The following is a 9729-nucleotide window of genomic DNA, read 5'->3' as shown; positions in this document are numbered from 1 at the left end:
GGTTCATTTCCATAGATATGGAGATCTCAATATTGCTCCATGAGTAAATTGTGCACAGGTCAAAAACAAAATGAAAAAAAGTATGATCAGCTGTATGGAAATTATTGCATACGGCTGATGATTTTTTTTCTTTTAAAGAGGATCTGAAGAACAAACAATGTTGAAACTAGAAATCTATCTCATGTTTTTCTATCAACTCAACTGCATAAAACATCCCTGTCTGAGTGCCATAAATGCTTTTTTCCCAACGTTTGGATGCCTCTAAAAGCATTACAGATATTTTAATATCCTTCAAGATTCTCATTCTTAACTAACATTTCTTTTGTAATCTTAATTTTCAATCCCATAACTATGGTGATCCCATAGTGACTTCATGTCCATTTTGTTGAAATTTAACAATTTTCAGTTGTGTGGAAAATCTTATCTTGTTTATCTATATCAAAAGAATTGCATAAAACATAACTCTCTGAGTGACAAAAATCCACTGAAATGGTCGAGTTGAGGCACATTAACTGGCTCTCAAAAGTTTATTTATAAGAATCTATATTTTAATCCGTTTTAGGGATGTTTGGAAAAAGGGATTTTATTCATGAAGCTTCTGAAGCCCAAATACACAGTAACGCAACTACATGTTACCACATTGACAAAGCAATATCTCTGGAAATTAACCATATAGGGCCTTAAAAATGAAGATACCTAAAGAAAAGTTTGTTAAGACTCAGAATCTAAAAGGTTATTAAGATATCTTTAATACTTCTGGAGTTACAGGCATGCAAACTTGGGGCAAAATACATAATAAGTGCTTTTCCCCCATTTTTGAACACTCACCGTTGGCACACAATGAAACATAGATTGATAAAGTCAACTGGTTTCTCTAATAGATATGCTCTGTGTGAAAAATAAAATAATGATGGTGTTGTCTTTCTAAAGTCATTTCCGCCCCCCTGTAATGTGGCTCCAAATCTCAGATAAAAATTGTCATTTTGACCCCACTCTATAAAACAGTGGAGTACTCAGTAAAAATACTCCAAAAAAAATGAATTGCATGTAAAATTATGAAGGTGTTCCTCGTTTATCATTTTGTCTTTCACCAGAAAATATATATATATATCAAAATCGAAATTTCTAGCCGGGGACCTGAAATCTAAAAAATGCTGGGTTTAAAAACAACCCAAGTTGGGTTGAAAATGGACAAACCCAGAAATTGGGTTTATTGAACCCAGTGAATTTCTGGGTTTGTCCATTTTCAACCCAACTTGGGTTGTTTTAAACCCAGCATTTTTTAGAGTGTGTGGTTGAGTTGACAGAAAGATCCAGCATGTTCCTGCACCAGAACATGAGCCGAAACCAACAGGTTATAGATGCTCCTTTACTGGAGATCAAGACCTCCTACTGTCACCGCATTGATTTACAATGTCCACATGTGGCTGGATACTGCTACACTCGTCCACGCCGCTCTGCTGTTGCTAGGCAACTGCTTAACAAGACAGGATTTTGGGCAAAAACATGTCAGAAGGCGGCAAAATAAAACTTCAGCCCATATCTCAAGGTTATAATTTGTATTATTCATGTACTTTTACTTCGCTGACAGCTGGGGTATGCATCTAAACCGTAGTTCAAAACAAATCTTGATATTATTGTCCCCATTTCATAAAGACTTAGAATTTCGCCTGTGTATTTTTATAAAAAAAAAAAAAAAAAAAAAAAAAAAAAAATATATATATATATATATATATATATATATATATATATATATATATATATATATATATATATATATACCGTGGTGCTTGTTGGTGAACCCCCATGCAGAATCTGTAAAAATGTGAATCATTTTAACAAAAGAAGGATCATACAAAATGCATGTTATATTTTATGTAGGCTACTGTCCTGAATAAGATATTTTACATAAAAGATGTTTACATAATTTGTCTTCTGGGAAACATGTAAGAATTGCTTCCGAAGACTAAATAATGAGAAAATTGATATTTAAACAAAATAAGATTATTTTGGACATTTGTATCCTGTTTTTGTCTTGTGGGCTATATGTTAACTTGATTTATTTATAATATATTATTTATGACAGCACTAAATAAAAAACAACATTTTTATATGATCTCTCTCATTCTGTTAAATTATTCACATTTTCACAGATTCTGCAAGCAGAGTTTTCAAGTGCCACTGTATATATATATATATATATATATATATATATATATATATATATATATATATATATATATATATATATATATATATATATATATATATATATATATATATATATAATGCAGTACTTTAGAACATTTTAAATATAATATCATATATTTACTATATGATTATTTACTATTATTATTTACTATTATTTATTATATGAACTGTACAGTACTGTTTAAAAATGTGGGGTCGTTGTGATTTTTTTAATGATTTTTAATATCTCTCTTGGTCACTAAGGCTGCATTTATTTGATCAAAAGTAAAACAGTAAATATGTGAATATATTTTAAAAAAATAATTTATTCCTGTCTTCATAGATTCATTTCCCTTCAGAAATCATTCTAATAGGATGATTTGCTCAGAAAATATGCATTATTATCAATGTGCTCGATATTTCTGTGGAATTTTATTTGTCAGGATTCTTTGATGAATAGAAAGTTCAAAAGAACAGCATTTATTTGAAAGAATACTTTGTAACTGTGTGTGTGTGTGTGTGTGTGTGTGTGTGTGTGTGTGTGTGTGTGTGTGTGTGTGTGTGTGTGTGTGTGTGTGTGTGTGTGTGTGTGTGTGTGTGTGTGTGTGTGTGTGTGTGTGTGTGTGTGTGTGTGTGTGTGTGTGTGTGTCTGTGTCTGTGTCTGTGTATGTAGACAGAATGATGGACAGATAGATAGATAGATAGATAGATAGATAGATAGATAGATAGATAGATAGATAGATAGATAGATAGATAGATAGATAGATAGATAGATAGATAGATAGACAGACAGACAGACAGACAGACAGACAGACAGACAGACAGACAGACAGACAGACAGACAGACAGACAGACAGACAAGATAGATAGATAGATAGATAGATAGATAGATAGATAGATAGATAGATAGATAGATAGATAGATAGATAGATAGATAGATAGATAGACAGACAGACAGACAGACAGACAGACAGACAGACAGACAGACAGACAGACAGACAGACAGACAAGATAGATAGACAGACAGACAAGATAGATAGATAGATAGATAGATAGATAGATAGATAGATAGATAGATAGATAGATAGATAGATAGATAGATAGATAGATAGATAGATAGATAGATAGATAGATAGATAGATAGATAGATAGATAGATAGACGGACAGACAGACGGACAGACAGACAGACAGACAGACAGACAGACAGACAGACAGACAGACAGACAGACAAGATAGATAGACAGACAGACAAGATAGATAGATAGATAGATAGATAGATAGATAGATAGATAGATAGATAGATAGATAGATAGATAGATAGATAGATAGATAGATAGATAGATAGATAGATAGATAGATAGATAGATAGACACTCTCTTATACCACCTGACTCTCAATAGAAAGGAGTTGTTGATGTAAACTAAAGATTATTCGCTGTTCAGAAAAATGGGACGTCCCGTTTCAGTCTGACTCTACAGAGGCACAAAACCACACTTGACTCGTCAAGCCGTGTCATATACAGTGAATGAAGACATCGTCACGTTCACAAAATGTTTTGTACACAGTTTTTTAATGTCCCATCAAAGCTCTGTTCTGTTAGAGGGGCCAGGAACCCCAAAATGTGATGGAGCGAGACAGATGGCGCTGAGGTGATGATATGCATAGGAATATGTTCCATTACTGCTACCGGCTGTCCATTTTTACCCCACTGCCACGGAGCTGGCACACGTAGATGCCAGCCTGCCATTCTCCCCAAATCTGTCTAAATGACAACTGACCCGCTTTGGCTCGCCATCCCGGTTCAGGCGCTCCAAAAGGACAGACATCAGTAACCTCCACCCAACAAGCTCCTTAATTATAATAAACCTGCCGACACACGAGACGCCACTTCTCTTAATTAAATTAAGATCATTTTTATTGACTTAATTGTTTGAGACAAGTCATTTGCAGAGGCTTAGACTGGGACGCTGACAGCACAAATGATGGAGGATGAGTAATTAATGCGTTTTTTAATTGGAGTGGATGTCTGACGAAGGCTGGTTTATATGGGGTCGCTCTGCTGAGCAATGAAAGAGTCTGTAACCCTCAGGTTTAATTCTCAATGAGCCGCTCTCTTCATCTTAGGAGTTTGATGTATAACTATACTATATAAATATAACGGCACGTCATCCGAGCTGATTATCGCAGGGGGGCTAGTTTGTCAAATACTTCAGATGTGAGTGCAGGAAGGTTGACATGAATGTTTTCATGTGTTGTGAGTGTGGCACAAAACATTCGTCACGAGTTGCAATTAACTCTGCCAATTTATAGCTCTGCTAGGAGAGATTTTGGATTTTTTTTCACAACACCGGCAAAGACGGTGTTTATTCCAGCGCGCGAGCAGACAGGGTTGTCAAGTTTTTACAACAAAACACGCCAACTACTAGCCCAAAACAAAAGCTTCTCGTGGGGTTCTCCAGAAAAAATGGCGTTTGGGGGGTAAAATGTGTGTTATTTTGCCTGATAACATTCACATTCATGGGTCTATATATCACATAATTAAGGTCGCAACAACCCGCGGAAGAAAAAAAACGCGGACTTGGCAACACAGTGCAGTTGAGCTCTGTTGACATTTGACAACTAATGTAATGCCTCGCTCCGCTGCTCTGATTGGTTGTGGGTCTATCCAATTGATTTCTTTCCGGGTTGGGTTGAAACACACCCCATAATTACAGCCTAATTCAGCATCATACTCATATTCTGACTAGGGCTACGTCTACACTAATCCGGATAAATTTAGGAGTTTTCGTCTAAAAACGCTCCGCATCCACACTATCATTTTCAATCAGTTTCCAAAAAATGTTAATCTACACTGAAACATCTGAAAACGCTTACATCCCCGTACTGCACATGAACAAATCCAAGACGCTTCGACTTGCGTCATTTCCACTACTCATTATTTACTCTGTGAAATTTTGCGGCACTGTCGAGAAAAGGCATTGAGTTTTTTAACAGTATATACAAACTGACATTAATATTTAACAAGGCTGTCAAAACAGAAAGCATACAAAACAACTGCTGTACAATGTTGTTCACCATCTTGGCTGAATTGGTCATATGACTGCATCACATGGCTAAAAATGTGTCATCGTATTAAAAAGCCTCCATTTTCACAGTCCACTCTTCAACGCGAAGACGGCCTTTTTTAAAACGATACGTTTTCATTGACTTAAAACGCTGTCTCAGTGTGGACGGAAGGCCAAAACGTAGAGAAAAATATACGTTTTCAAATGAAAACGTATTAGTGTGGCCATGGCCTAGAATTGAGTATGACCACGTCAGGCTAGTAATAGTCTGGATTGTGCTTAAAGTCCCACTTAGGAGTCTTGAAATGAGCAGCATTCCTGAAACAGGACTGCAGGGCGGGGTATATCAAGCAGCTCTTATAAAACAGCCAATAGCGTTCAGTTCATATCACAGCTTGAGCTCTGTAAATCCCCAGATTCCTCCTAATCTCCTCCATATCGCTTTAAAATATAATTCTGTGCAGAACTCAAACGGGTCGGATATGTTTTCTGGACTTAGTGTCTCTGGACTGGAGCTACTGCGGTTCACTGACACGATGTGAACGAATCTCCCATTCATCTCCAAAGTATTGGAAAAAGTTCCCATCTCCAGGATCATCTCAAATACTACAATCTTTTCAAAAGATTTCATTCTGGTTTCCGTTCTGCACACAGTACTGAACCCTTGTTAGAGTCACAAATGACCTACGGATGACAGCTGATGGAGGCTCACCATCCACCCTCATACTCCTCGATCTGTCAGCTGCTTTCGAGACAGTGGATCATACTCCTTAACCGGCTGCATCAAACCACTGGACGCATTGGCAATGCTCTAAACTGGTTTAAATCATACCTCACTAACAGAACAGAGTACATTTCACTTAAAAAGTGCAAGGTCCCTGTAACACACAGTTACCTGCGGGGTCCCTCAGGGGTTAGTCCTCGGCCCCATTCTCTTCATCATTTACATCATCCCCCTCGGCCATGTCATCAGCCGCTATGGAGTCTCATTTCACTGCTATGCCGATGACACAAAACTGTACATGAAATCAGAAACACACACCTCTGCAATTTCCCCCAACATCATCTACGTCTACAATACTCACTGTCTGTCTGGAGAAGATAAGGGTGTGGATGAAGCACAACTTCCTCCAGAACTGGTATAACTATCTCTGGTCAGGACATTCCCCTCTCCACAACTGTCACCAATCTTAGTGTAAGATTTGACCCATAACTCAGCTTCAAAGCCCATATCAAAAATCTCTGGAAGACATCAAAGAATGGTGTGAAAAGGGAAAAACATCCAGTATGCGGCAGTCCTGTGGGCGAAAATGCCACTGAGGTCAGAGGAGAATGGGCCGACTGATTCAAGCTGATAGAAGAGCAACTTTGACTGAAATAACCACTCGTTACAACCGAGGTATGCAGCAAAGCATTTGTGAAGCCACAACACACACAACCTTGAGGCGGATGGGCTACAACAGCAGAAGACCCCACCGGGTACCACTCATCTCCACTACAAATAGGAAAAAGAGGCAACAATTTGCACAAGCTCACCAAAATTGGACAGTTGAAGACTGGAAAGATGTTGCCTGGTCTGATGAGTCTCGATTTCTGTTGAGACATTCAGATGGTAGAGTCAGAATTACCTACCTGAGCATTGTTTCTGTCCATGTCCATCCCTTTATGACCACCATGTCCCCATCCTCTGATGGCTACTTCCAGCAGGATAATGCACCATGTCACAAAGCTCGAATCATTTCAAATTGGTTTCTTGAACATGACATTGAGTTGACTGTACTAAAATGGCCGACACAGTCACCAGATCTCAACCCAATAGAGCATCTTTGGGATGTGGAGGAACGGGAGCTTCGTGCCCTGGATGTGCATCCCACAAATCTCCATCAACTGCAAGATGCTCTCCTATCAATATGGGCCAACATTTCTAAAGAATGCTTTGAGCAGCTTGTTGAGTCAATGCCACGTAGAATTAAGGCAGTTCTGAAGGCGAAAGGGTCAAACACAGTATTAGTGTGTGTTCCTAATAATCCTTTAGGTGAGTGTATCTTCTAAATGTGAATTTTGGCATAGTTTTGGAGCAACACTAGCTTTTCTATCTATCTGTTTTATCTGTGTGACCATAAAGCCAGACATCTCTGATTTGATTGGTTTTCTGAAATATTTTGACTTTGACGAGTGGTGACAGACCAATGAGGCTCAGATGAACACACTCACACACCTCTGCTTCTGATGTGTGCTCTGCTCTGCTCCTCTGCGGTTTGAAGAACACACAGACTAGAAAACGGGACAAAGCCGAAGCCTCCCACCAGTTTCATATGTTTTAAAGGTTTTTAGGGGGCTGGGCAGAAGCAGAAAAAAGGGCCTAGTGACGCCCATAGTGTCCCGTGAGACTGACACTGCAGATCCTCGTCTTTGCATGACACAAATGCTTGTTCACACAGTTCAGTCAGGCTGTTAGTATCTCTATACTCATAATAATAATAATTAAAACCGTTGTGCTGAACAGTCACATTTAGACAGTGCTGTTATTTTTAAGTCATGTTAACTCCGCTCTCTGCTTGTTAGCGCATGATTGGATTTGAATGAAGCTTCTGTAGAAAATGTAGATTTTGCCAGCACTGCTCTGAGCTCAAGCTAATCAAGTCAAAATAAAGTGGAGCCAAATGAGATTCTGTGCCTGTTATTCATCCACTGGCATACTTAGAAATCTTACTTGATTATAAAAAATAACTGCAAATTGTTAAGAACTTCAGCTATTTAGAAGGTGAGAGTTTTAAGTTTTTAATATTTGATGTTAATTGTGATTTTGAGGTTTTATGATAGGCTACCATAAAACAAACTTTAATTATTATTTCTGCATTTTTAAAACCTTGTAAAGTGAGTGGGATCTGCGGAGTGAGTACTCGTTAATCATGAATGGGTTATTGGCCTGATCATCTATAAATGGCCAAATCTTGATTGGGTTTTTGCTTTCTTTTATGTCATTCTATGTCACAATTCTAGCCTCAACCAAAGGCTATTTTTAACTTGTTTGTAGATTTTTTTCAGAAACTAGATTTTCAACTTTTTCATGTCTTTAAAATAGTGGTTTCCTCATTCTGGTAGTAAAAATGAGGCCATAAAGGAAGGTCATTCTGTATGAGCTTAATAAAAAAGATTCAATTTCTGTAAATGGTTATTAGTTATCAAAAATGTGAAGCCTGGCACATTTACTTTATATTTAAACTATAAGTATTTATTTAAATACTAGCTAATTTACAACCTCAACTGTCCTTCACAAGCTGCTAATCACATTAAAATATCACAGGTGATACTTCAATAAAGCGGACCATTTTCAGAGCAAACTGTCAATATCCAATATACACTTTAGCATGCTGGGGAACATTAAATGTGGCCATGACTATCATAATTTCATTGAAAAACAACACTGAAGTAGATGGGATGAATCATTTCTGCATGTCAGTCTTCAGATGAGTTGTCAGGAACAGGAACAGACTCAACATTATATTGAGATAAATACTTTCAGCTACAAGTGCACTGCTGTTCTTTTATCCTCCAAATTTAAATATTTAACTCCTTCATTACAACCCATGAGGTAAGCTCCGCCCACATCCGGTGACATCATACGTTAAGAGCCATAGTGCATTCAAGAACTCCTGAAAGAAACAAATGCAAATTTGCGTTCAAACCAGAGAAAGATCATTTATATGCACGCCCCCAACATTCGCATCTGTCCAAACATGTTCAGTGTCAGGCCGAACTGACGGTAACTGGGACTGCAGGGTAAGAAGACACTGGAGGATAACAAAAACGCCAACTCTCATGACACACGTCATGTTCAGGCGGTGCAGGAGACGTGAGGACTTTTCATATCCTTCCCACAGATAAAAAATGTCATGGTTGATGTTTATAATCGGACACCACAACAATTTAATTCAAGATCGTTCGTCTGTTCGGCCCATTTCAAGCAAGCTTCACTCAGCGTCTAAAACTGAAGAAAGAGAGCGACTGTATTCCTGCAAGCAGTAAGTAATTTATCGACTTATTGACTGATTAAACAATTTCTGATTAAATTGAAAGTTTCTTAGAGAGACCGCATTGTCTAGATAACGCAAGATGCTTACAGTAACAATAGAAAACTCCAAGTACCATACCAAACTAAATAGTGTGTCTAATGACAAAGGGTAATATTATTTCGTATTACAAAATACAACCGTAGATACTTTTCTTACAGATCGTTCACTCGATCCTTCTAGCAAACGTCACCTTTTCCACCATATAAGTTAAAACGACAGTCATATTTGAGAACTTAAGTATGATGTTTATATGATACGAGCTGCTGAAATACCAATCAGAACATCTAATTTTAATATTAATGACTCAAATAAGGCAAAAACAGAGCATTACATCCTAGGGACAATTTATAGGGTTGTAAATGGACCTGTAAAACTGTATCTGGACCATTTTTGCCCT

The sequence above is a fragment of the Pseudorasbora parva genome, chromosome 4 (genome assembly GCF_024679245.1).
Source record: "Pseudorasbora parva isolate DD20220531a chromosome 4, ASM2467924v1, whole genome shotgun sequence".
In the NCBI taxonomy this organism is placed as follows: domain Eukaryota; kingdom Metazoa; phylum Chordata; class Actinopteri; order Cypriniformes; family Gobionidae; genus Pseudorasbora; species Pseudorasbora parva.
The sequence above is the reverse complement of the archived record's forward strand: the minus strand, read 5'-3'. Positions refer to the sequence as shown.